The sequence below is a fragment of the Strigops habroptila genome, chromosome 10 (assembly GCF_004027225.2).
Source record: "Strigops habroptila isolate Jane chromosome 10, bStrHab1.2.pri, whole genome shotgun sequence".
Taxonomy (NCBI): Eukaryota; Metazoa; Chordata; class Aves; order Psittaciformes; family Psittacidae; genus Strigops; species Strigops habroptila.
In genome coordinates, this window is record NC_046359.1 from 25,655,271 (window position 1) to 25,682,735 (window position 27,465).

The following is a 27,465-nucleotide window of genomic DNA, read 5'->3' on the forward strand; positions in this document are numbered from 1 at the left end:
GTTTGGGTAGTTTGGGTAATGGCACATCCAGGCTTTTCAAATTCCACTTCAGAACCACAGAGCTATTACTAGGAGTCATGAATATAGCTCTGCCTATGTGCCTATAGGCATAGGTTTATATTATTATAGGCTTATAGGTTTATATATATGAATATTGCCTGTCAGATATAAGAACATTAATCAGTATAAGATGTTAGGAATTGATCAAACTACTTAACTAATTCTCCAGGGGCACCTCCCTCAGATTGCTCTGTTTTTTGATTAAATGAAATGTATTTAACTCAAATTATATTACTATATATTATGGCCTTTAAAATCTTAACCTCAAAGATTCCCAACAAATTTTGGGAAACCAAAAAAATAAAAACTTGCAATACTCTTCTCTAGTCATAACGCAAAAAAGATTTCAGTGCTTTTTCCTTTTAGAAAAAAAGAGCAAAAGGATACCTCTGAATTCATGGATTCTCTACATTGTTGGTTTATTTTTTAGGGGAAAAAAAAATTAATAGAAATTTAAGAATTATAAAATTTTAGAAAAAGTATTATACCAGTGAGCAGACCTGATATAGGACATTAGCCAACTAGAAAAATGAACAGTGATTAACTGATTAACTCTTTTCTGTCTTTTAAAACTCAGTTTCTAGTTTGTAAATTTCCAATTCTAATGCCCTATAAAGAGTTAGGAGGCAAAAAAGTCTTTGCTGAAGACTTTACATTTCCTTCCTATTCTCTTACATTTTTTAATCAGAGACTGATGCCAGTAACACAAATAAATAAAAATAAAAAGTTCACTATAAAAAAGCCAAGATCCCCAGAAAGTCCTGTAGGTAAACCAGTCTTTAAAAAATAGCATCGACTATACCTGTCAGTTCCATAACCTCATAAGAACTAGAAAAACTATTATTTTCCCTTTGTAAATCACTTTAAGATCAGTGTATGTTATTTTACTTGAAAATTTCAACCCTAAAAAAGAAAGTGTCAAAAAGAATATTAATCCTGTCCACTGATGATTGCAGAAGATGTGCCTTTATGGGTACTCTGTGTCCTTTGCTGGTGTTTGGCTGCTGCTAGCTGCCCTTGTTTTTACCTACTGCTGGAATATAGCTTTATCATATGAGGTTGCTGTGTTATAATGCTGCTTCCTACTGGTGTGCTCCTGTTTCATTTCTTCAGTTACTGTCTAACGTTTATGCCATTTACAATATGGGAATGGAAACAGAAACAAGCGCATGAAAGACATTGACAATATAGATAAAGCTGTAAATCTTTATTTTCTTTTAGTCCCCTACTTTGGCCTTTACTATCCTCATATTTATTTTATTTAGTTACGGTGACATACTGCATTTGCGTTTACCCAAAAAAAGACTAATCATTTGGGAACCCTTTGGTTAACTAAGATGTAGGAACATTTTTTCAGGCACAGCAAGTATTTTTCCATCCAGATCTACCTTCACAAACTCATGATGTCTTGGACACATGAGGTTATTCTTTTCTCTGTCATTTCCAGTGTGGACTATTCAGTATTAGTATAATATTTTGGCCTGAGGCATGACTTTAACCAGCACAACTACGTAACTGAAACTTATAGGAAAAATGCAGCTGAAAAAAGCAGATAGAATTTTTGCTTTTCATATGGTAGTGAACTACTCTGATATAAACACGTCACTGTAAATATATTTTCATCTGCACTTTAGAAGATAGTTGGAGCAGTAAAATTTCTGGGTGGAAACATGGCCCAAATGACTTTTTCATGATTCCTTTTAAACCTAGTTGGCTATCTTGGTCAATGTGGAATTGTAATTCAGTTTGATTATGGATAGATTTAGTTTAAGTGGTTTTTTTTAAAACAAATGTATTTAAAACCTTGAGTTAATCTAAGATTAAATGCTTTGTTGCACAGGAATTTAGGTAAGTACTGAGAAGTTCTGCTGAATCAGAACCCAGTGAGTAAATGAATATCTACATGCTTTTATAAGTTCTTCTTTTAGATTACACTTTCTCAAGCTCAAGAACTACTGATGATTCAGCACAATTTTTATTAAACTTATTTTTTTACCAGGAAAGACACTAAATTATAACATACATATAAAATAGTAAATTTTAAAATGTTTATTACATTAATTATATAATGCTATTATTATATTATCCCCCACTATGTGCGAGATGGACAGAATTCAGAAAAAGAGTATGCTTATTCTGGGAAGGCAATGGTCTAAAGACAGTTGGAAAATTTTAACAAATATTATGGGGAGGGAAATAGTGTAAATGGATTAACTATAAAATCTCTGGCAGGTGACATGATGGTGAAGCAAAGAGTGTCATTAACATATGTAAGATAATTTTATCTACTCAGACCTCAAAGGCAGAGAAAAATGAGAATCTTTGTGAAGGTTAACTTTAATTTTTTATTGTCCTTCTTCCTTGAAAATGAATTTTTAGGCGATCTCCAAGCACTAGCACAGTCAAATGAATCGAATATGTTGGGACACACCGTGTGAATATGACAAAAGGTGATTGTGAAAATTTAACTGTTGAGAGTAGTGAGAAATTTGCAGTTTTGATTAGAAAATATACACTCATAAATCCCCAAATGTTTCACCAAAATATTTTCAGTGCACTTCTGATAAAATGCAGGTTGGATCCACTGGTGATATGCAGCTTGCTCAAAGTCCAGCTAATTGGTCTGGAAAGTAACCAAGAACTTGAGCTTCCAGGTTCATAGCTCTGTGTCAGTGCCACAGTGTTAACTTGGTGGCTCTGCCTTTAATGCTCACAGGTCCCCTGCTATCAGCCCTGCCCTGCAATATGGGTTGTTTCAAAATCAGCCATCTAAAAGTTTCCTTGCTTCCTGTCTTGCAGGCCAAGCACTGTAAGTACTGACAGCTAGTTCTATTCAAGGACTGTCTTTGAGTGCCATTGCTGGAAGTTACACAGCTAAAAAGGTGTTAGGCAAGTAAGTCTTATATTTGTATAGGAACCGATGTTAAACTGATGTAATCTGACTAGACATATCATTCTCTATGTTGATTTAGCTTCAGTTAATTGCCTACTGACTTAAGCTAAATCCTTAAAGCCACTCATAACTTCCTATGTATATCAGGGTGTATTCTGTCTAATCATTATAGTTTTCTTTTCTGTAAAGAAGTTAAGTCTTCAAATGCACTTCAGTGATTTAGAAGCCTAAGACTCCTTTTAGAGATTACTTGCATATCTAGGAGCCGCGGTCTTTTTGCAAGACACTAAAACTCCAGCTTATCTTGAAAATGATATCAGTGGTCTTAAAATGGCAAGAGTCTGCACCTGAATTGTGTGACAAGAAGCCTTATATTAGAAAACAAGTCCAAAGTAAATATTTAATTGAGGATAAACAATTAACTGCTCAGGAAGATCAAAGAGAGAACTCACACTTCTGACTAGGATTGTTTAAACTTGCCTGGCTGCAGGTTAGGAGCAGTGACCACTTTGAGGTTGCCTTCACAGTCAGAAGCGACAGGAACTTCAACACTTAAGGAATGTCAGATCTCCAGGCATAAAATCTGTGGGGACCCCTGATCTCTAAGCTAGCTACACGTTTTCCATGCCCGGGGATTTCTCATGTCTCATTTAATAACGATCTCCAACCATGAAAGCTAGTGATGATCACAAGTTCTTAAGCTGTCAGTTATCTGGTATTTGCATCTCTTGTTGAGGGGAAAGAGCAGGGCATGGAAGAGGGAAAGATGGCATGCAAAATGAAACTGAAGTCAAAGAGAGATCTGCAAATGTGCAGGCTGAAAAGCCAGCTGCTAAACTATCCTATAATACAGAGACTCAGGAAAAGTTAGGAATGGAGATATATATTCTAGCAGTGTCAATATACTGAGAAAGCAAAATGTTAGCATTCCAAGACTTAATTTTCCTTCCCTGCCTTATACTTTAATTTGATTAATTTAATATAACCGAGAAGATTTAATACTTTTATCTTCTACCTCCCTTGGACTCGGTGGTATCAGTTCAAAATCTGACACACAAAGGTATGTCATAGTCATATTCTTAGGTAAACTGAAAGACCTCATCTTGCAATGACAGTAACCACAATTTCAGCATTAAACCTATCTTTCTGAGAGGCAAGTATTTTCCATCAGGAGGGAAGATGATTGAACAGAAAAAATATCTAAATATCTACATAAGAGACGCATAGAATATCTTCTTTCTGTGCCTAGCTAGTGGAGCATGGCCGAATGTGTTAGGGCTTGCTGAGGGACCTGGTGGCCTGACCGCACCAGCCCTTTATATTGACACTGAAATTTCAGGATTCTGTTCGAGGCTCTGGGACAGCTGGGCAATGCTGTTCCAGTCAATGTTCCTCTCCAGTGCACTGCTTTGCAAATATTAACAGCAACATGCTACTTCCCTGTCAATAGAAAGAGCTATCATACAATAAAATCATGAAGGTACAGAAGAGCCTCAATGTAGTTGAAAACAAAGACAAACCTGTGCATGAAACAGTGTGAAAAATACAGAACTGATGTTTTTTTACAGTTCAAAATACAAAAGTCAGGCCTCCAAGATCATGATTTAAAAAAAATCTGCGTGTCCTGTGCACATTGCACAGCCTTTACCCCCAGTCCTATTCACCCAACACGTGTGCCAGCATGAATGAGATGACGTGGTAGACAGCTCCCAGCTGTCCCTAAGATTACAAAGTCCTACTCTACTAAGGATCTACCCCACAGCCAGCGTCTCTCCCCTGTCCTACTGCTCTACCCACTCCCACAACTGTTCTTGTGGCTGCAGGTATTTTTTACCTTCTCTTTTATCTTCAGATTGTTGATGTACATCAGCTACACCAAGGTTAAAAAAAAAAAAAAAGGACAGAAAAAGCAGCATTTAGCACTGAAGACAAGCCCTAAGGAGATACTGACAAGCAATCTGTCTTGAGGGGTAATTTCCAGGTGGATCCAGTGTAGAAACCACATTCCTGAAACTAGTAGATGAAAGCATGGCAACTGATACAGCTTAAATTTGTGACTCGGGCAAATCTGTGTTTACCCAGGTAGGATTAATGCTGATACCAGCCAGAACTGCAGTCACATAGTGCCAGCAGTAAGGGTTCCGGGATTGTCCATCTAAAATGACTACTTGCTCTACTGGCTGCTGTGAATACACCATTGATTTCTTCATTTATTTAAAAAATGACAAAACAAACACTCCCAATACAATCTGGGCTTTCATTTGCAGAAGGGCTGAGCTGGTTCAGGCAGGTTACAGTAATTTGCCTGTTGACATTCTTCTGATGGACAAAATGCTTATTATAAATAGGTTTGTTGCTTCTCCTGCTCTAGTGGCCTCTCGCCAAAAGTATGGTCTGGGTCTGGCTTTAAGAGCTTGCTCTGCAGACACAATGCTCCCATATGCAGTGCAGCTCCAAACACTAAGAAAATTAATTAGGCATACCACTAAGTAGAACAGGGAATTCTAGAAGGTTAAATCTTCCCACAGCTGAGTGGAAGAGATGGGAGGCATGTGTCCTTCTGTGGCTGGTGAATTCAAAGCCTATGAATCTTTTGCACCCCATTTATCATGGAAGAAGGATGTAAATGGTCCATAGGCCTGCAAGTGGCCTTGTCAGTTTCTGAAAAAAAATCCCAAACCCAAAAAACCCCTTTTAAAAGTTTTTAATCTTTAAGCTAGGTAATGTCATAAACCAGATCATATTGCAGACATACAAATGTTAATTCTAGCACAAGGAAAAAGGAAGGAATACGAAACTGGGAAGGAGAGAAAGGAGAAGTTAAGACTAAGGCTGCCCAAACTTAAATCAGCTCAAGGTGCCTGGAACCCTACTCAGAGTTTCGGCATATGCCTTTCAAGGTCTCACATGTATTTGCTTTGAGACCAATGCAAAATGAACTCAAATTGTACATACTTGTTGAGCTGATCTATATGCAATTTTAGTAATTGTGTCAGAGAAGCCAAACCTCATTCATTTCCCAGGGTCCCAGCACCCTTCAAATTACATCTGTCAGTAATGTACACTTTACTCAAAAACCCTTTACATGTTTAACTACAAACGGTTTTCAGGATCAAAGCTTGCAGCAATAAGATGACACATGATGACAAAAAAGGTCTTGGAAATTCTATTCCTCTCCCTGACCCGTCTGCTTTTCAGTGGGAATCAAAAGTGGAGAGGCACCCTGCTGTACCAGACACCAAATAGGATGCCCAGGGACCGCCAGAGGACCATGGCGAACCACTTTGCGAAGGCTGCTGCAAATCCAGAACAGAGAACAGAAAAGCATTGATAAATGATCAAAACCTCTACAGGAAGATAGACTGATCTATTTTCATAGATCAGAGGCAAGCAAGAGCTACATAAGAAAAGTAAGGAATATGGCAGGTAGTCTGGAAAAGGGAGACTAGGAACTAAACTAAAAGAAGAGGAGAGTATCTTTGATCTTATAGCCCAGTGCTTAAACAACTCTGGCACAGATGCATTGCCATCTGTTTACTGTAGGCTTCTTCTGCCTGCCTTGTAAACCTCTGGTCTGACCACAGTCTCAGGTAGGCTTGGGCTAGCTGGATGTTCAGCCTGGTTTCTCATGGAAATTCCTGTATTCTTCTAATTGAACTCTTCATACAAGGTTCAAATCTGATTGCTGTGGTGATATTCAAACACGGGTTTAAATGCTTTGCTAAACCAAAGTTTATGTCAGTACCTGTTTTGGGCACTGCAGAAGTTGCACCACTCAGAGGAACACACTTCTAGCAACTCTGGATGGGAAAAGATGCAGGCACATGACTGTTACTATGCTGGGTTGATTAGCACATGTTAACCACTTGGGTGGATGTTTATTTAAAACCATCTGCTCAGTTAATCTGTGTAGCTATCTGAAACAACTCCTGAGGTCAGTCTTTTAAACAAAGGAATTGGACAGATGGTCAGCTTTGCAATGCAGGTGGAGGTTTGAGGAAGCAAATATAATTCCAATAGAAGCCTGAATTACCCACTTTCCTTGCAGTTGTTGGATTGTTAAAGCTGTTGCATCAGTTCCCAGGTAGTGCTTCTTGTATGGACAGTTCTAATTAGTTTCACTGCTCAGCTTCCAACTACCACCCCACAACTAGTAGCTGCTGCCTACTCAGCTGAAAAAGCATAACTATGTCAGTGTGGACAGCTTTAGACCCCTTCTAGAGGACATTTAGACTTGTCCTCTTAGTTTGCACTGCTACGACTCTTCCGATGGCTGTGATCAGCTACTGTATCATAGCTGAAGCAGGGCGAAACTAGCCTCTGAGGGCTGCTAACTCCTTAAATTTATTGAGGATAACAGAACATCTGATTCTACAATCTTATTTATTTCTACAGGCTTTGCCTGAGTAGAGTCAAGCAAACAATCTACCTACGTATGTCTCATTTTCTGTATTTACAAAAGAAGGTGATAGCACATATCTGTCTCCCCAGTGGTGCATGCAACATAATGAGAAAATACACACATTTTTCACATGTCTTTAAAAACATCCATAGAAACACATTGTTCTCCAGGTCTGGTGAGGGTAACATATGCTAAGCATGGAAATCCCAACAGAAAAGGACAAGCTCTGTTTGCATATTTTGGTTGTCCTTGAAACTTTATAGAAATGTGGGAGCCAAAGGGGAGGTAAATAGTTAAAAATATTTGTTTAGCAATGAAGTTATCTGTTTACAGAAACACAGAAAACCAGTGTGATTTTTTCAGTCAAATTTGCTCTGAATGACTTCATCAGACACATCTATGCGATGGTTGTCCAAATAATTGATTTTGTGGCTTGTCTGTCAAACAAAAATTTGGGGGAAAATTCAGAATTTGAACCTTCTTGCCAAACAAAAATTAGAAAATAATTTAATTTGACATGTCATGCTCTAGATAACACAAAATATTTCATTTGAAGAATTTTTACAGAAGCAGAAATAGAAATATGCAGAGAGGGAGTAGGTCCCAGAACTGCTGCTGGGAAGACAGTTGCCCCTTTATTCAGTATTTCAAGGGCTGTAGCACTTAGACAGAATACGAGCCATCCAGATTCAAATCTGTCCTCTCTGTCTCCATTGTTCACCTCCCAGAAAAGTCACATAATCATCACATGTGGTTAAAGAGCCGGTCTCCATTTGTCTGCTTATGCACTTTCACTTTAGGTAAGTATTTGCAGCTCCAGCCTTTCAGGGGGTTTATCGCACATCAGGTGGAGGCTCATTCCTGGACACTTTTCTGTGGTCTTTAGTAATCATAGAATCATAGAATAGTTAGGGTTGGAAAAGACCTTAAGATCATCTAGTTCCAACCACCCTGCCATGGGCAAGGACACCTCACACTAGACCATACCACCCAAGACTCCGTCCAACCTGGCCTGAACACTGCCAGGGATGGAGCATTTACTACTTCTTTGGGCAACCTGTTTCAGTGCCTCACCACCCTCACAGTAAAGAACTTCTTCCTTATGCTTTATGCACAGTTTAGTTGCAGTGCTAAGCCAGGGTTTCTCATAGCCCAGGTAAGCACCCTACTCCCAGGCTGTAAGATAAATCCCGTATCTGTCACATCCTCCTTTATTTTTTGGTCAAAGAGGAAGAGGACCAGGTTTTAGCAAAAGGTATCTAATGAATTCAAACTGAATTTGTAAATATCATCAGGATAAATAATCTAAATACACTTTGCTGAAAATTTGTCTAGCTCCAGTAATTCCTCTGCAACTGTTGAGGAAGAAGTGCATATTTTACATATATTGTCTGACATTGGAAAGCTCAGAGGCTCCGAGGAGATGGATTGTGGTAAAAAAGTTTTAGTTGTCATTGCACTGAATGTGTTCAGTATATAATAGTCTGCATTAGTATATGAGAGTTACATATAAGATACATTCCTGGGCTGGGCAAGAGAAATTGAATTTTAAAATCTATATTAAACTGACTGCCATTAAACATTTTGCGCTTAAGATGTACAGAGTCACACCTCCTGAAAAAATATTTATGCAAATTCATTGGGAATGTAGTGATCCTTGCCTCTAAAATATGACAACTGTACATATCTGTATGTCAACACAGTTGTCAATTAGCTATGTTTAAATTCAAGAAACTCTGTAGAGAAACTTTTAAGGGGTCACTTGAAAAAGACCTAAGAAAGCAGGCTGTCTCATATGTTGCTGTTGATGGTGCACAAAAAGCCTGCCTGGAAGAAGCCAAAACAGTGTTAAGAATGCTGGCATAAGTAGATGAATGACCAATGCCTCTAGGGCACTGACGTTTCATTACACAGACAAAAATGGACAAGACCATCACATGCATTCACATGTAGCGGAAAAGAGGAAAAATTCTAGCACTTTTTTGATGTCAAAGATCTAAGCCAGGAGGCTTTTGAAGTATCTTGGTAGATCATAAGATAAGGAGCAAAAAGGAGGGCTTACAGTGGCTTTTATCTTCTTTTTTACTCTTGAAGAGATCAATCAATTAATGGAAATAAGTCACATTTTAGATCACACCAGAAATGACTGCAGCCTACTGCCACCATCCTTAGACAGAGATTGAAACACAAAACGTAGTCAGAAGTGATATCAAGACCTTTCTACTTGGATGCAACAATTTATAATTGGGGCACAACTTAGTGCTGTATATTCCTGGTGACTAGTGGGGGCAGGAAGAAAAAAACCTAACCAACCCAGCTTCTGCTTTGTGTAAAACTCCAGGCTGCTAATATTGTGCTGAGGACAAAACACCAGTGGCCAAGTTTCCAGCAAATGGGAACAACGCGGTCCACTGGCCAGCCAAAATGCCTGCTCTGATACAAGCAGGGAAGCCAAGGAAGTTAGCCAGTTACCTAAGAAGCTAGCCAGATTGTGAGCTCATCAGGCAGTCACACCTTTAGCCAGACAGCCAACTTGCCTGACTTCTGCCAAAGGTTTTCAAAGTGCCATTGTGTCTTCAGGAAAAAGAAAAAAATAAAAGAGGGGGGAAAAAATGTTTAAAAAGTTACCAGTGAAAAAGACGTATTTTCTGGAAAATGTGTTTTGGTGGAAAAATTGTGACCAGGTCAAGAGGCAATTCTGTCTGTGGTGCTTAAACAGTCTCTGTTGCATAAGGTCTGATATAATTACAAAATACTGCTGATATCAAAAGAGAGGTACACACTAGAAATACGGTATGTGAGGTTGAAGGGCTAAAGAACCGGTGAGGTAGATGGTAGTAGGACTCCAAGGCCACAAGAATCACATATGCCTGAGGTATAGCTGACTTCAGCCATGGTCTAAAAGTTGGATATTTTATTTTTGTAAAACAACCCCTGTATTATAACTTACATTTGGCTTGTACACTTGTGTGTCCTAAATTGACCCTCACTTGAGGTGAGTACTGAATAGAAATCTTCTCATTTGCTTCACTTGGTCTTAAATGTTCCTTCTATGATGTTTCCATAATGCATCATGATGACTTAATGGCTGTCACTAGAACTGCATGGGACTCGCTAGTCAGAAATAAAAGGAGCCATTGAACTGTGATGGACTTCTTACAGGCCCTAGAGTACCTTGATGTGCTTTCCACTAACAGAAGTCAGTAGGAATAGATAGCAGAGATGAGGCACATTCTTTGCAGCACAAATCACACAACACTGACAAGCTGGGTAGTAAAGTGTTCTGTATCATTAAAACAGTAACTTTACCTTTAAAGAAAATCTTCACCAGTGCTAAATATTATTCCTGCCCTGATCAGAATTTGCAAATCCTACCACATACCCAAAGACCAGTCAGTTTTCAGCTCAGAGGAACTGCAGCTGGTATTGGAGTCTTTGATTTAGCCAAGGCAGACCTTGACAGTATCCCAATTTTCGTATTTATACTACAGAAATACTTTGCATTCCTCTAGCACCTTTTATCAGAGGATTGATCTCTTTTACAGACAGTAATGAATTAATGCTCACGATGCCAATGTAAATTGGGATTTGTTTTCCTTGTTCTGCAGATGGGAAAGAATGAAGCACAAAGATGATGCAACTATTTAAAGAAGGCTTGGCAGAGTCAGGCACAGAATCTAGATCTCCTGACACCTGAGCCAGTGCCTTCACCTCACTATCTTTGCCCTTTTATCTGCATGCTGTGCAACAGTCATTCAAGCTGGACACATACAAAGAAAACCTGTTTTTTAGAATGGATGACCTAAACTCCCGGGTTCATAGCTAAACTCCAAGTGTGCTAAATGTCCAGAACACCATCAGGCATGAGATTTCACTAGTTCTGAAAAGCAGAACTTAGTGACTATATAAGGATTAAGAACCCTTGTTGTATCCATGCTTTCTTCTTTTTTTCTCTTTTTTAGATCTTTACCTTTTCCTAATAAGGACTTTTAAGTGCCCATGCTGAGTGTGAAAGTATCACAGAAAACAAAGATATTGTGGAACAAAAAAAGTAACTGCTTTTGTTTCATTGGTGTCTGTATGTCTATCTGAGATGTCATTATAACCAAGGCTGATTTTATTTGTAAATGTTTGGCAAAGTTTCCAGGAAATATGTGCATGGACTAGAACCTGGCAGTATTTGGTTTTGAACATCGGAGCCCATGCTTTTTTCATAGGTCAACTACCAATAGAGCATCCTTTACCATGTGGTCACCTCTTATACCCTGCCCAATGACATTATCTTATTTCCAACTTACATCAACTCATATTCACATACGTCTATGCCAGCCAGACAAATCACTAATATTTGAAAAATGCTAGGAAACCATAGCTGATATTGTGTGATACTCAAGTTCTATTTGCACCAATGACTTTGTTGTGGTTTGGTATGCCATCACTTGGGTATATTCCTTGATGCATGAAGACGTGCAAAGCAATATTCCAGTGGAAATAAACAAAAGCATGTATGACCTTGAATACATTACCATGCCTGCTCTTCCAGTAATTCTGTGTTCCTGAGCACTCCCTTTGCTTTCATAACATGTTTGAGAGTGTTTCTGCCTGTTTTGTTCCCCCTTGCACACAGGGAGACATTGCCTAGGTGAATCTACTGATTTAATGGACACAGCTTCATACCCAACCTGTAATGTGAACTGCCTTTGGGCTGAAAGTTGTTGCTTTTCATCTCCTATTGTTTCCTAAAATCGGGCTCACAGAAGAGTTCTCAAAATTCCTAGCAGCTTCATTCAGAGCCACAACTGCCTACAGCTAAAAAAAAAAAAAAAAAGGCAACGATTTAAAACTTTCTAGCTTAAACCAAGATAACTGGAGATATAACTGGAGATAATAGACCATCTTACTACACAGGGTGCTTTCTTTTGCTCTTGTAGATGTCATTTGAGAGGTCAGCATGGAATTCCCCGTGACAATACTAAAGAACAAGTCTGAATGCCACTATTTAGCTTTTTTTTTTTTTTAACTGTATTTACTTCATCTTTGTCCTAGCTGCTGCTCTGTTCTGCCATAACTTCAAGCCATGTAGATACTATCTACAGGAGTCCACCCCTGCCAGCTATGGCTGTTTACTGAGATTTGAAGGAGATAAAAAGTCCCACCAGTATTTAAATACATCATGAAGGTAAGTCACTCTAGCTTGAAGGGTGTGTCTTTATTCTATAGAATCTTCTTTTTTACATTAACAACTCCTTTACTTTCCTGTCTGAATAGGCTTTTTTACATAAATATTACACTTTATTGTAAAAATCCAAGAGTCAATTTTTTGTGATGTTATCTCTGACAGAAAAATTGTTGTCAGTAAATACACCAATAGATCACCACCCTTAATGTAACTCTACTGTGAGATTCAGCTGTTGGGGTTGGTGGGTGCACTGCTGGGCTATGCACGCATATGTGGACGCAGTCCAGTCTGAGAGCTCTTCAAGCATCCAAGCCAAATTCACAAATTCAGAGCTTCCAGGACAAAGAAAGCAAGCTGTCTGCAGTTAGGTGTTTGATTTGATGCACAAATACTTCATTTGTTTCTGTACTAGTGTTTATTAGTTGCACTGAGTAGGCATGAAATTGTATATGGCCACTGATTCCTCATCTGTTTTTTAGAAATAACTCTGATCCTAACATGTACTCTGATCCTGGCTCTTCCTGCCTGTTTGGGGTTTTTTTTATGTTTTCATTAGTAAGAACGTATTGCACCTTATATTTGTACAGTAAGCGACCACCACAGTCACACTGTTTACAGTCTATTTCCAAGACAGATTTCTGCTTTAGCCTACCCTGGACCCCTCAGTTCATTCTGCACAAAGGATCTGAGATTTTTAAGCTATAACCATTGCTCAGCCCACCGACATGCCCCACTACCCTCAGTTTTGTCCTTGGTCCTTTTCGACAGGTATTCTTGCCACTTTTTTCCCCATTCCGTTTCCCTCTCGTTCATAAAAGCAGTCAATTAACCTTTGCAACAACCAGCTCTGAAACTGTCCCTGGGGACAAGGCAGAGTGAAAGCCTGACAGCACACCTCTCCAGGGGGAGGCAATAACCAGCAATCATGATACAATTTTTCCACGGAGCTAGACTCAGCCTGGCTACCACATTACACTGCACGAGGAACCTCTATTGTAACAGGGATTTAGACTAGGTGGCTCAAAGCCCTTCCTTCAAGTAGATGTTCTTCCAGTCTTTTGATTTTCTTAACCTGCCACTGATCCCTGTTTTTTTCCTGTTGACACTCTCATGAGATCTCAAGCAAACCTAAAATGAGATAAAACTTGGACTAAACAGAAGTCCAATTCAGTAGGTTTAGTTTACACAAAGCCAAGAATGCCTCAGCTACTCTTTGCCATGAGGAGCTTTCTGAAAGGCAAGACTCCTGCAGAAATGTCTCTACAGACAGCACTTGCGTATGTAGCAGAACTCAGGCAGCAAAAATAGCCCATCTTTGGGGACAGTGAGGTAAGGAAGGCCAGTCAACACTTGCTTGTTTAACCTAGGGCCGGGACAGAGGTGTCTCTTTTTGGCTTGCAGGTCACCACCCCACACACACTAACGATGCAGTTCCTGTGCAGAAGAAAGCAACAAGAGAAAATAAGCACATCATTTTCTTTGGATGCTTGACTATATGGAGTACTTTAGTTCAGAAACTTGATTTTCCATCTTTCCTCATCTGTTCTTTCTTATAGGTCTCACTGTTGAGCTTTGAGGAAAATAATTCCTAAATAGTTACTATTCAGATCATTCATATTATCAGTACTTTCAGGTGCTTCTGATTTTAAATCCTGAAGTATCTTCCCTAATAGTACATTTCAGGTATGCCTGATTTTAACCCTGTTACAGTGCAGCTATTTTAATTCTGTACTGAAATGCAGTTGCCTTTAAAAGTCAGGAAAATAGAAGAGCGTTTTGGAAGATTAACTCCAGGACAGGACATTCAGTGCAGCTGGGCAATGAGGGTATGCAATTAATTACTGCAGTTCCAGCCTCACCATTCCTAATGTCCAAAGGGGCACGTAGAAATTTATGATCCTGTTAGTTAACCGTATTAACTAATCATGATCCCAGGTGATGTATATAGCAAAGGTATTTTCTTTATCTCATACAGGGGGTTTGAGGCTTGATGTCCGAGTTTTTTTAGTGGAAGCCCACTGATGCACTAATCCAATATGCTGGCTAAGGATCCCTAGCTGTTGAAAATCAATGAGTGGAGGGTAGTAGTGACAAATATATTGTTTCTATTTGCTAGGCAAGGTTATGGGACTTCTCAGGGACTTAAGCAGCATAGACAGTACTGGTCAGGATTATGCCACTTCTAACATGCAACTAGAAGCTACAACTGTAATCAATCTTTATAAAAGTCTGAAACCATGCAGAATACCTCCAGATTGTCCACCCCCTGGTTTTGCATTTCTCAGTAAAATGCATTTAATAAAGACTGAATTTCTTCTAGCCAAATACATGGCAATATTGAGCAAAGACATTCTGAGATAGATACATGTAAATATGCTTGTAACATAAGAATTACTATGTTTGGGCGTTTGGTTTTTCAAGGCATATTTTCTCTTCACTTATCTTTGGGCACATGTACACTAAATAATGGAAAGCAGTGCAGAAATTCCTCGTTTAGCATCACCAGATGGCTCTGTGTGGAGGATAAACACTCGAGACACTTGCTGAGGTCCAGAAGCAACATAGGTGCCTGACAAACCCTGCCAAGCCACAAGGCTTACTATAACTTTTTGGGACAGTCTGGATTTTAGTAGCCCTGTCTAAAGTGCATCAGACATTCCTTGTGATCAATGAAATGTCTGATACGAGCAATGAGCTGGTCCCTGCTCTGGGATGAAGCAAGATGCCACAGATCAGCTGTCCCACGCCGCTGAGCACTGTGCAGCGGGGCAGCCGCTCCTGGCGTTGCTCCACTGCCTCCCCACCAGTGCAGCTGCAAGAGCAATGCAGCAGCAGAGCTGGTCTGGGAGTGCAGGAGCCTGGGCTAGGGGGCTAAGGGTGGGAAGGTAGTCGAGCTTCAGGCTGGGTGAGGAAGTGGAGGAACCATAGGTACATCAGAGACATGCAGTGACATGGTGGAAGAGGCTGCTGAGGACTCAGGCTGAAGTCTGAGGAAAACATAGTGTAAGGAGGGATAATTCCCTGTGAGTCTGTGTGTGTCCAGACTTTTAGCAGCTGCAAGTACCTGTCTTGGCTGAATGTCCTCTAGCAACAGCTTAGAGCAACAGTAGCTCCAGTTTCTTTCACAGCTCTCTGCCATGTGCCACAGGCACTAAAACCAGTGGTCTTAACTGCAGACACCTGAGGCAAAACTTAATCCCATGTGTTCAACTCACAGCATACGTTTTTCATCTGTCGACAACCACTCTGTACGTAGATGGGTACGTCCTGGGTTCATGCTGTTTACCTACAAGGAATCCAAAGCATTTAACGGCACGCCAGCATCAGGGTGATTACTGCTGTGCTGGAGCTGCCCCCTGGCTCTGATGTGATATCCTGTTTGAACAGCTGCCAGTGCTCTAGTCTTCCCATCCCATCCTCTTGACCCATCTGAATTCATAATATTCTTTTGAGGGTGAGCTGAGGCTACATCGTTCTGTGTCTGTTTGAAAAGTAATGGTTTTTATGTGACTGCATAAGGATGACCTGAAAAAGTAATTCTGATATAACTTGAGAAGTGAATTAATATCAGTATGGGGTATCTGATATGGACACTGCCATCACAGCTTTGACAGATGAGTGGCAACAAAACTCACTCTGTAGTTCAAGACTACTATGACTATTCCCTTTGCTCTTGATAGCATAGTTCAGTAGGAAGAAAACCATGATTATTCCCTCTCCCTTCCAAAGAGGGACATAATCCACAGACAGTTACTTTGATGTATAATTTTTTCTCTCCAGTCTAGCTTCGGGCTTTGAATAATTCAACACTGTAAAATGAACAGACATTTTTCTTCTATAAAATAAGGTTCATGAGCAGTATATATGCTAGTTTAGGGAGGGTTCCCTTTCTCCTTTATGGAAGTTTCCTAACAGAAATGTATTTGTGCCATGAACATTCAACGCAGTAAAGCTCCAAGAACTAACCGCACAAACTGTCTAGATTTGACCTGTACAAAACTTCCAGAAGATTCTAAGATTCTTTGGGTTTTCATCATGTCAGATTGTCCAGGCAGAGCTGTACTACTGTCGCAACTGGGCTACTGGACATCTGGACAAAATTTCTGGGCAGAAAGACTGGACCTGGGAAGACACGGAAGTAAGGAACTCTTAAAATGTAGATGTCTAACTTGGGTGCATGCACTGTGTTGTAAGGAAGCCTCAGGAGCGTAACTGAGTGTGCTGGTATTACTTCCTTGCATCGGTTGCATAATTGCCTACCTTTGTACTCCCTCTGGTTGCCTACGTAAGGAAACTGTACCAAGTTTTTCATTAGATAATTATATGAAGATAATGATAAAAATATATATTATGTAGGCAAGCACTTAGGCAAATCTCTATCTATACTTAAATTAGCCACTAATATTCCAAAATAGGAGTACCTACATAACATTTTACGTTGCTTAAAATCTCTTTCCCTTATAGAGAAACCATGAGTTTCATGTTGCGGTGTAGATGAGTTGCTTTGGACAATCTTCTATTGTCACTGATTTGACATTTTTTCCAGGCCCTGAAAACTGCATTTATTTCCTGATTTAGATTTTTAGCTCTTTGGGGCAGAAACCATGTTTGCATGTGTTTGTACAGCAGGAGCAGGTCTTGATGTATAACTGTGGTTTGTAAACATTACCACAATATAAATAGTACATTAATCATTAATTATACTGTTGATGCATTGCTATGTCTTAAGTGGTGGTGCTGTCTATGACTCTTGATCTTCTCACAGAGATGAGGTCAAGACATTTCCATAATCAAAACATTTGTCTGAAGTCATGATTGCCCCAGATATTCCTGGAACAGATTCAGAAACAGAGATAGACAATGTATTGTGAACACCAGTTGCCTAAGGAAGCATCCATATCACATATTGGCATACATTGTGAAACTTCAGAAGGTTAAAAATTATTAGCTAAGATATGTGCATTGTCATGTGCACACAGAATTTGATGCATGTGAGAGTCTCAGACTGCTTTGCAAACATTACTGGCTTCCTATAATGTACAGAAATGTTATAATCTCAATTTAACTCTAGAATAAACTAGTGTTTGATCAGCACATTCATAAAATGTAAGAAAGTGGGTAAGCTTGTCCATTTGCTGTGCATAAGAAATGAGTAAATGCTAAACTCCATAAATCAGGTGCAGATATATTCCAATGTCTTGTAATAGCTTAAAGCATCAAGTTCACTCTTATTTGGCCTGAATTGATTTGATTGCCAAGGTCATGCTGGAAATCTGTGGCAAAGAAGAAAAAAAAAAGAAACCAGATCTCATACCTCTCACTACATTACAGTTTCTGAACAGCAACTGATGGTATGATCATCAGTGTAATAACAGCATTTAACCACATAAAGAGCAATTTAAGACAATTTCCCAGCTACTTGAGCCAAATAATTCAAATCTCATTTAAACTGCCTAGAGATGCATAGGTTGGACTAAGAAGCTGAGTTTCACTCTTCTATCTGTAGAATAGACCAGCAACATAAAATACCTAGCCAACCGTGGCCTGGGAGACATAGGTCCTCCCTGCCTTCCTGAGTCCCCAGACACTGTGGTGGCGTACTGTGAGTCCCTGTTGTCCTGTTGCTCCTTGCCAAGTGAGTTTTGTAGTCCTGGCCACTTATCCTCAAAAAGAGAGAAGGTGTGCAACAGGAATGGCCAATGCCTGGAGACCGGCTTTTCTGCAGAAAGGGAGCCCTGGATTCAATGCCCCTGACACTGAGGAGGGCCAGAAAGTGACCAGAAAGTGCAAGAAGGCCAGAAAGTGCAAGAAGGAATGACTGGAATGGGCTGTACTTCCACCTCATTTACCTGCATTTAAGTGCATGACTGAGATGTTGAAGCTCAAGAGCTGATTTCTGGTTCTGCCTCACAGATGTAACTAACTCCACACCTGAGTTAAACTACTAAATGGAGGCGAGAAAGAGAACTGCAGACACATCCCTTTTCTCACCATTTCCTGCTTCCTGGCTCAGTGCTCTGAATACTGGCATGCATGCCTGTTGTCAGCCTCAACTTTAAACTTGAGGTTTGCTCAAGTTGCATGGGACACCTCACTCAGCACCAGAGGTTCCCTTCCTGGAGGTAGGCACACACAGTTTAGGTACTGAGTATCACAGCTCTCTAAACCTCTTTAGAGAGGTTCTTCTGAGATTCCTCAGTAATTAGACATCACATTTCAGTGCTCACAGTCCTGCTTTGACATAGGCCACCTAGGAAGGGCTTTAATACGCAGAGAAGATACAGCACTTAATCATCAGAGGAAGCAGGAACTCACGGTGGAAGAAATGGTTCGGCTAGCTATCAGGGACTTAGAAAACCTTGATTCATATTATTACTTCTTGCACAGTAATGCTATGTGCAAATGATGTCTCAATGCCTCATTCCTTCTCTGCAAAAGGAAGAATAATACTGGTGTGTCCTACACAAGTGCTGTGAAGATAAACTGAAGTATGGAGGCAGAATGGGAACAAAGGTCAAAGGCAGAAGTGATAGTCTGAGTGATTATAGGTCAAGTTTCAAGAATTACTCACAAACGTGGAGAGAAATTACTGTGAACAAGCCCCACCTTGGATGAGACTTTTTAATTTGCCCAGGCATTGTCATCTTGCAGCAGTTTATCTGCTTCTGGTGACACACATAGCAAAATCACAAGTAATTTCCTTGAGCATTATAGGGAATAAGAATCCTCAGTCTTGAGCTGGGCCTACCTGAGCCTTTCCTTTCTGACCATCATGATTATCTGTTACTATTTGAGTCCCAGTAATCCTATATCTCTTCTACAATTCTGACCCACATCACTCTCAGGTTGACTCCATGTCAGGTGTCTCTAGAGCAGACAGGCCCAGGCTTTGCCAAGTGTAACCATTTCACCGGTAATGTCAAAATGCTGATCAGCAGAACATTAGAATCTGTATGAGCACTTATTTTCTTTTCCACCCTTATCAGGCACATGTTCTCAAGTCTCTTGAAAGTGAGATGTAAGAGCAATTTCATTGATGTTCATTATTAGAAATAACATATCATTCAGTTAGATGTGTTGATGTTTCTCAGAAGAGGTCAAGTGCAGCGGCGTGTCTGGAAGGGATACGCCTAAAGGTTAGACGTCAGACAACCAGTAAAAGCAACAAAGCAAATGGATGGAGGGGAAAGGTAGGACAAAGATGACATTTTTCAGCTGTACAGCTAGAGAAAGTGAATACACAAGTACTTTTCTACCACTTTAAAAGCTTGTATTTAGTAGATAATGTTACAGAAACAAGGTTCTGGGAGAGGTCTAGGATAGACAACAGTTATAGTAAGCAAAGAGAAGGGGAGGTGTTTCATGAGGGAAAAGAAAACAGAAAGGTGAGATCAGCAAACACTTTTCAGCAGAGATATTTCATTCATGGCATGCAGACTGCTGACCTGCCTTTGCTGTTCATTTAGAAGAAACCACCAAACTTTTCTTGAATAGCAGTCATCTATTTTATAGGGGTGTCTCACATTCACATGCTTATCATATTCCACAAATGTACTAGGAGATCATTAACCAACTCTAATGAACTTCAGAACAGCCAACTATTCTCTTTCAAGATTCAGCTGAGTAAAGGTCACCAATTCTGAAAAATTAACTGCTCAATCTAATAAGGCCCTGCATCACCTCTCATTTTGAAGGTGAACTTTAGTGATCCTCAGATATTATTTACATAAAATAAATTTATTATTTATTATTTACAAAAGATAAATTCTATCCTGTTGTTTCTAGTGCCCTACTTCAGTTAAACTCTTTTGCAACATCATTTTCTATACAGTATTCACCTTATTCCTTCAGGTAAATCTTTAAAAATATTCTCTTTCTGCCACCATAAAATAGAACATTTAGCATTGAAGTCCTGGCAGAGTAAGGTGCTCATTCTTATTATTGTTGGAAATCCTAGTGACATTGCAGTAGTAGTAGAGCAGCACCAGCATGCTGGGTGTCCAGAATTCCTACTGCTGCGGAGGCTAGAATGCACCCAAAAGCATTGTGCTACACTATACAGTCCAATTTCACATGCAGTTTAACTCTCTAGCTGGTACAGAGACATTGGATCAAATGGGAGAAGTTTATAGTTATAGGGCGTTTCAAAGAAAGAGAGGATTTAAACATAGTTGGAATGAAAGGGATGAAGCATGTGATTAGTACCTTAATGGGAAGAAATTGGAAGACTAGAATAGCACAGGCACAAAAGAAGTGCATGAAGAGAGAGAAGACTAGGATTAGGTGTTCAGGAATATCATAGATTAGCCTGTTTTAAAGGTGTTCAGACTTGAATTCTTTACCTGGGCTACTGGCGAACTGTCCAGGGTTGTTTGATACATACCTAGATGGAAACCCTGATTAGTTCTGCCTGTCCCTGACAGGAGCCCTGAAACCCAGACATACACAGCAGGTCTGGGAGGCCCACATCACTAGTATAATCCTATTTGAACTTGCACTGACTGTTGCAGCAGGTAGCTCAAAGTTTTCAAAGTCATGCAGTAGTTATCCCAGCTAGTGTGTATCACTGTCTCTTTAAGGGAGTCAATAGCAGAAACTCTAAATATTTCAGCCTCCACTCCTATAAATAACAGAAGAATCACTTGGAGATCACATAGTTTCCTTTATATTTAACTAGTTGCCATAGCATCTCTACTGTAAAGCTGTCATAGTTATGGCTACCTAAAGGATGTCTAAATTTTGTCAATTGTGTTTCTCTCTCTGCTTAGAGAAAAGAAATAAGGATAGGAAATTAAGGTTCAAATAATTTTCCTGAAGCATAGCTAAGACTGTCTGGCGAGGTCCCATGCCTTTTTAGAAAGTGTCAAGTCAGAAAAAAAACAAGTTTATGAACACGAGGAATGAAGAATTAAAGTACATGTTCAGGCAACCCTTTACCCTGCCTCGTTTGTGTACCCCTGCTCCAGAAATAGCTCCCATAACGAAGGGTGCCTTTGAACTGTGCAGCGGGGGTGTCTCCACATGCCCGGCAGCCAAATTCCTGGCGCGCCTCACCCCCGGAACACCAGATCTCCCACATTTGATAAGCTCTTTGCTTCTTTTTCATAGTCGTTTCGCCTTTATGCACTTGACACAATCTAACCCTGCAGTCACCTGCCATTAAGCTTGTCATGCACAGACAGCTACAGGCCAGCTGCTGACATCCTTATTCATAGGACCGATTCAGTGCAGTGATAAAGCGAGGTGTGTAGGAGCTCTTGAAGATACAAGAAGCCCTCCTTGAATCAAAGGATGGTCCTGTCAAGGAATTTGCTCCCCTATTCACAGTGGGAATGGCCCATCAAGATCACCTTTTAACATGAATCACAGCTCTGTTGAACTTCTGTGACTAATCCTTCTGACTAATCACACCTCCCTCAGGAAAGGCAGCGGGATGATTTGCACGTGATTCCAGTGCTATGGACAGGGAAGGGTGAGCATCAAGGTTTCACAGATACGTCCTTTAATCCTTTAATTTCCCAGTTTTTCAGACGCGGGAGTTAGACCTGAAGCACACTTGAAGGGCATGAAATACCTGTAGACAGCTTTAATTCTGCATTAATGATGCTTTCTCCCAGTGAATGTAAGATCTCTCAATGCATTTATGAACCTCCTGGATGTGCGAGCTGGCCAAGGATCATGTCTCCCATTCTAGCAGTAAAAAAATGATGGAGAAAGCTGAGATGGGAGATGCTAAAGCATCAAAATTTCATCCTTGTGATGCAAGGATTAGAAGACCAGGGGAATTAAGAATGTCCTTTGAAGCAGATGTACACAGGAATTCGAATTAACATGGTCTGAGGTCAGAAATACTTTTCTTTTGCCCTTTTTTTTTTTTTTTTTAATGAAAAGACCTATTCCCAAATAACTCTATGGCAAACCATTTCTCAGCACTATTGTCTAGAAAGAACTAGCTGTTTAACCATTTGCCTCTTAAAAGCATGCATCAGTTTTTATATAAAAAAGAATCTTTGGATGGGTTTCATGATCTAAAAGAGGATAAAATACAAAACAGGATGAGATGTACCTCTATTTACAATAGTCCTTCACTATTTTAGAGTTCACCCTGCTTTAAAATAAATTGCTTTTAAACCATATGAATGGTAGTTTAGGTTTCCTCTGTAGTACATCAGTGAACACTTTGGAAGCTCTGTGGGCTAAAGAAACAAGCGACACCAACTGTTCACAATAATGAAAATAGCCTCTTGCTCTGTTGTGTTTCCATCACCTGGCTGCTTGCTGTAAGGCCTCTTTCTTATGAGTCAGTGTCAGCAGGACAGTTTGCTCAGCTGAATTACCTGCCAGAGTTCAGGCTGTGTTGTAAGCAACGTTTGTTACAAATGAAGTTGTGGGCAATGTGATGCAACTAGATGTTTGCATACCACTGAGGTATGTGCTCTATAAATATGTAAAAGCAAACAAACAGTGTTTTCCCTGTGGTCACATTGGTTATTTACTATAGCAGGTGTCAGCCTTTTGAACAATTAAGATCCCAACTAAGTTTAGAAATGGCTTGTATTTACTTATATCTATCAGGTATGCGGGTAATATTGAGAAGTAAGTACCATTAGTGTTAATGCTGGTTAACAGCATTAACCAGCATCATCTTTTCCAGGCTAGGTCAGCAGTACCCCTTCTGAGCTGTTGTCCTGGTATTTCAGCTTTTTCATTAGCACATAAGAGACCATTTAGGTGCTGTTCTTTGTTTTACAGCTTTCGAGGGCATATAGCAAAAAGTGAGAGGAAAGCTAAGATTATCATGTGAAAATTACTAATGAATTACTAATATAAACACATTTTCAGTAAATATGTAAGTTCAAGGTTAGAGCAAAAGACCAAGAGCTAGGCCTCCTGGGCTTTGTTCTCTGGTCTGCTGCTAATGCAAGCATCCTTGGACAAACCCCTTGCCAAGTTCCTACGGTGAGATCCTGAAAGCACAGTCCTGCATTTATACCCTCCTCTCTTCTGCCACCATGGAATAGATTAGTCCTGTGAGATCATCTGAAGGTAAGAGCTCGACAAATGCAGTGTATTGTTAGAAAAGAAATATGCGCTTACAATCACGACTTTGCTTCTTTGCACACTCCCCCTCCAACACAATAAAGAAACATCAAACACAACAGAACACTACAGACACTAAAATCACCTGAGGCAACTCTGAACACACTGCAGGGTTATCACCACTCACAAATTCTTTCCTATTTATCACATTTCAAAGGAGAATCACATTTTAAAGCACTGTGAGAAGTTGATCATCAGCTAAAGTACTTCAAATTATTAAGCTCTAATTGCATGTTAACTACCTAAAGTATATTTTAATATCATAAAGGCTGATTATGGGCTTTATTTTAAGGACCCTCCAGCTAGTATCAGAACAGAAAGCACAGCTGTTTTCCTGACTCTCTCCATTGTAAGTGAAGGACAGTAAGAATTTGTTTGACTGCTGTAAACTTTTCATCTGCAATTTTGGTGTGTATCTGGATGTCAGGCAACCCAAAACTTTTCTTCAAAGCTGGAATGGTTGAAGTTTTTTTCAAACCGGGGGGGGGGGGGGGGGGGGAGGAGAAAGTGAAAAAAACCCAACCAACCAACCAACCAACCAACAACAACAAAAAAAACCCCACAACAAAAAAAACCCCAAAACCAAAACAAAACCTGTTTGGCTGTTTTGAACTATAATACTTGTTTTCCTATTTGCTCCCCAGCTAAGCTACAGAGGTAATGTCCTGGAGAAATAATTCACTACCAGGTTGGATCTGTCCTGGGAGAGATTTAAACTTCTATTTTCTGAAGGATGTGTGCCAGCATCTTGTATTATTACAGTATAGAAAGAGCTCCTGAGGCTTAAGCAGGAGATAACTGGTTGCACTAAGATGAAATTCTTTGCCTGGATTTTACAGAAGTTGAACAAGGGAATTGTTACAATCTCTCTCTTCTATTAATTCATAAACATGGATTCCTCGAAACATTTTGTCTAACACTATCCAGCAGCAAACATTTAAACCTAAGGGAAGATGGAGCTTTTTGTGAGCAAAAATGAAGCCTTTTGTGAGCAAAGTGGACAAAGAGGGATTCAAGAAGCAAAAGGTCCACAGAAATAACTTTCCAACCCATTAGCTGGAGCACAAAACCTTCATGAATGAGTCAAAAGGGAATAAATGTGGGCTTCCTGACACCTCATGGTGGCATGACTTCACAAGCTCTGTTATGGCTGACATCTGTCCCTCTTCCATGAAGGTTTCCTCCTGTACTACTTCATTAGGCCATACACTGATTTCCAAGCTATGATCTACCACTCATGGCACTTTGATCAATACTTGGATTATCAGAAGTAACTTCAATGATATATACATTAATTATATCTATTTTGTGTGTTCAATAAAGAGGCATACCTAAACCAAGAAAGACCATCAGTGCACTTTCCATTAATAGTACGTTTGATCAAAGATCACAAAGCCTACATGATAGAGTAAGTTTGGTTTCTATTCATTCCCAGTAAGTTGAAGTTCAAAGCAGTCCATTGAGAGCAATACAGTTTGCAGAGTTGCTTTGGGTTCTGCAGTCAGTAGCTCCATCTCTGTGGCTTCACTTGCGAACTAATTTTAACTTCTCTCACAAAGCACAGTGGTTTCCTAACTGCAGTGTGAATTTCATATGTTAGTTTTAGAAAGCTTTATGCTTTTGCTTTTAGACATCTTAGATGTCTTTGAGATCCTTCTTCTCTTCCAAAACAGAGAAAAGAGGGCAATCTTCTTTCATTAGAAGCAAGGCATGCTTTGATTAAGTTAGGCACACTCTGGTAGATGGAAAGAGCTAACAAAGCAGGTCTTCATTTCTTACCAAGGCTAATTTGATACCTGAAGTGATGGTGGCATGTGGGGAAGGGGACTGCTAAGAACAGTGGCAGAGGCAGTGTTGGTGATGCAGGAGTCTGGTACATAGGAGAAACTTTGGATTTTTTACTACAGATGTGCAGTTTCCAAATAGGGTTGGAAAAGACCTTAAGATCATCTACTTCCAACTCCCCTGCCATGGGCAGGGACGCCTCGCACTAGACCATGTTGCCCAAGGCTCTGTCCAACTCTGTCCAACCTGAACACTGCCAGAGATGGAGCATTTGCCACTTCTTTGGGCAACCTGTTCCAGTGCCTTACCACGCTGAGAGTAAAGAACTTTTTCCTTATATCCAGCCTGAACTTCTCCTGTTTAAGTTTAAACCCATTACCCCTTGTTCTATTGCTACAGTCCCTGATGAAGAGTCCCTCTCCAGCATCCTTCAGATACTGGAAGGCTGCTATGAGGTCTCCATGCAGCCTTCTCTTCTCCAGGCTGAACAGCCCTAACTTTCTCAGCCTGTCTTCATACGGGAGGTGCTCCAGCCCCCTTATCATCCTCGTGGCCTCCTCTGGACTTGCTCCAACAGCTCAATGTCCTTCTTATGTTGAGGACACCAGAAGTACACACAGTGCTCCAAGTGGGGTCTCACAAGAGCAGAGTAGAGAGGCAGGATCACTTCCTTCGACCTGCTGGTCACGCTTCTTTTGATGCAGCCCAGGATACGGTTGGTTTCTGGGCTGTGAACACACACTGAAGCCAGCTCATGTTCAGTTTCTCATCAACCAACACCCCCAAGTTCTTCTCCGCAGGGCTGCTCTAAATCTTTTCTCTACCCAGCCTATAGCTGTGCCTGGGATTGCCCCTACCCAGGTATAGGACCTCGCACTTCACTTTGTTGAACTTCATGAGGTTTGCATCGGCCCACCTCACAAGCGTGTCAAGGTCCCTCTGGATGGCATCCCTTCCCTCCAGTGTATCAACCAAACCACAGAGCTTGGTGTCGTTGGCAACCTTGCTGAGGGCACACTCAATCCCACTGTGCATGTCACCAACAAAGATGTTGAACAGGATCGGTCCCAATATCGACCCCTGAGGGACACCACTCATTACCGGTCTCCAGCTAGACACTGAGCTGTTGACCACAACTCTTTGCGTGTGGCCATCCAGCCAATTCTTTATCTACTGGGTGGTCCATCCATCAAATGCAGTTTTATCCGCTCAGAGCTGGTGCCACCCCTCCTGGTGATGCCCCCTGTGAGTCAGGTGCTTGCATCAGCAGAGCTGCCATCTCCTGGGCAGCTCCTGACGAGGACTTGAGGCTCCCTTGGTGGCTCTTGCAGTTCAGGATTGAGACTCCTGGATGCTATGGTTTCCCCATGCTCTGGTGCTGATGGCGTCCTCTCCGGAGCTACTCACCTTGGCAAATGAATCAAATATCTGAATATCTGAACAAGTAATATATTGCCTGCATTTATGTTTCAAAATACTCAAAAAGCTTTTTTTCTTCTATCTCAAAACACCTATAAAATCTCCCTCAGCTCCTCTCTGTCTATACTGGGCTGGAGCAATATGCTCCTATCCCCACAGCCCGGAGCTCTGGCTCTGACCAAGATAGGGCTGGAGCTGCCAGACCTACTTCAGAGCTCCAGGATTGGGAGCCAGCAGAGAAGTGTCTGGCAGTGGCAGCGCAGCATTCAGCTATGCAACACTCCTATCGTCCTAATGCATTTCACACTCAGCAGATTGAATTGCTTTGGTCTTCTCATTTATTTTTCTTCCAGCAAACAAAACAATGTTTTCGCTCCTTTTCCCTGACAAAGAGTTTTGCCATATGCTCCAAATCAATTGCAACCTTTTTGATGCTTTGTTACCGCCCACATCTTGGGCTGCATTCAGGGGGAAAAAAAAAAAAAAAAAAAAAAGGCAACTTCAGCATTTCTGTTTCTGCTCCAGTGAAACTAAAATTGAAACATTCTGTTCATTAATTCAAGGGTTAATGTGTCTTGTCACTCTTCTTTTACTCTGTAAGAAGTTCAACTGAATCAATTCCCTGCT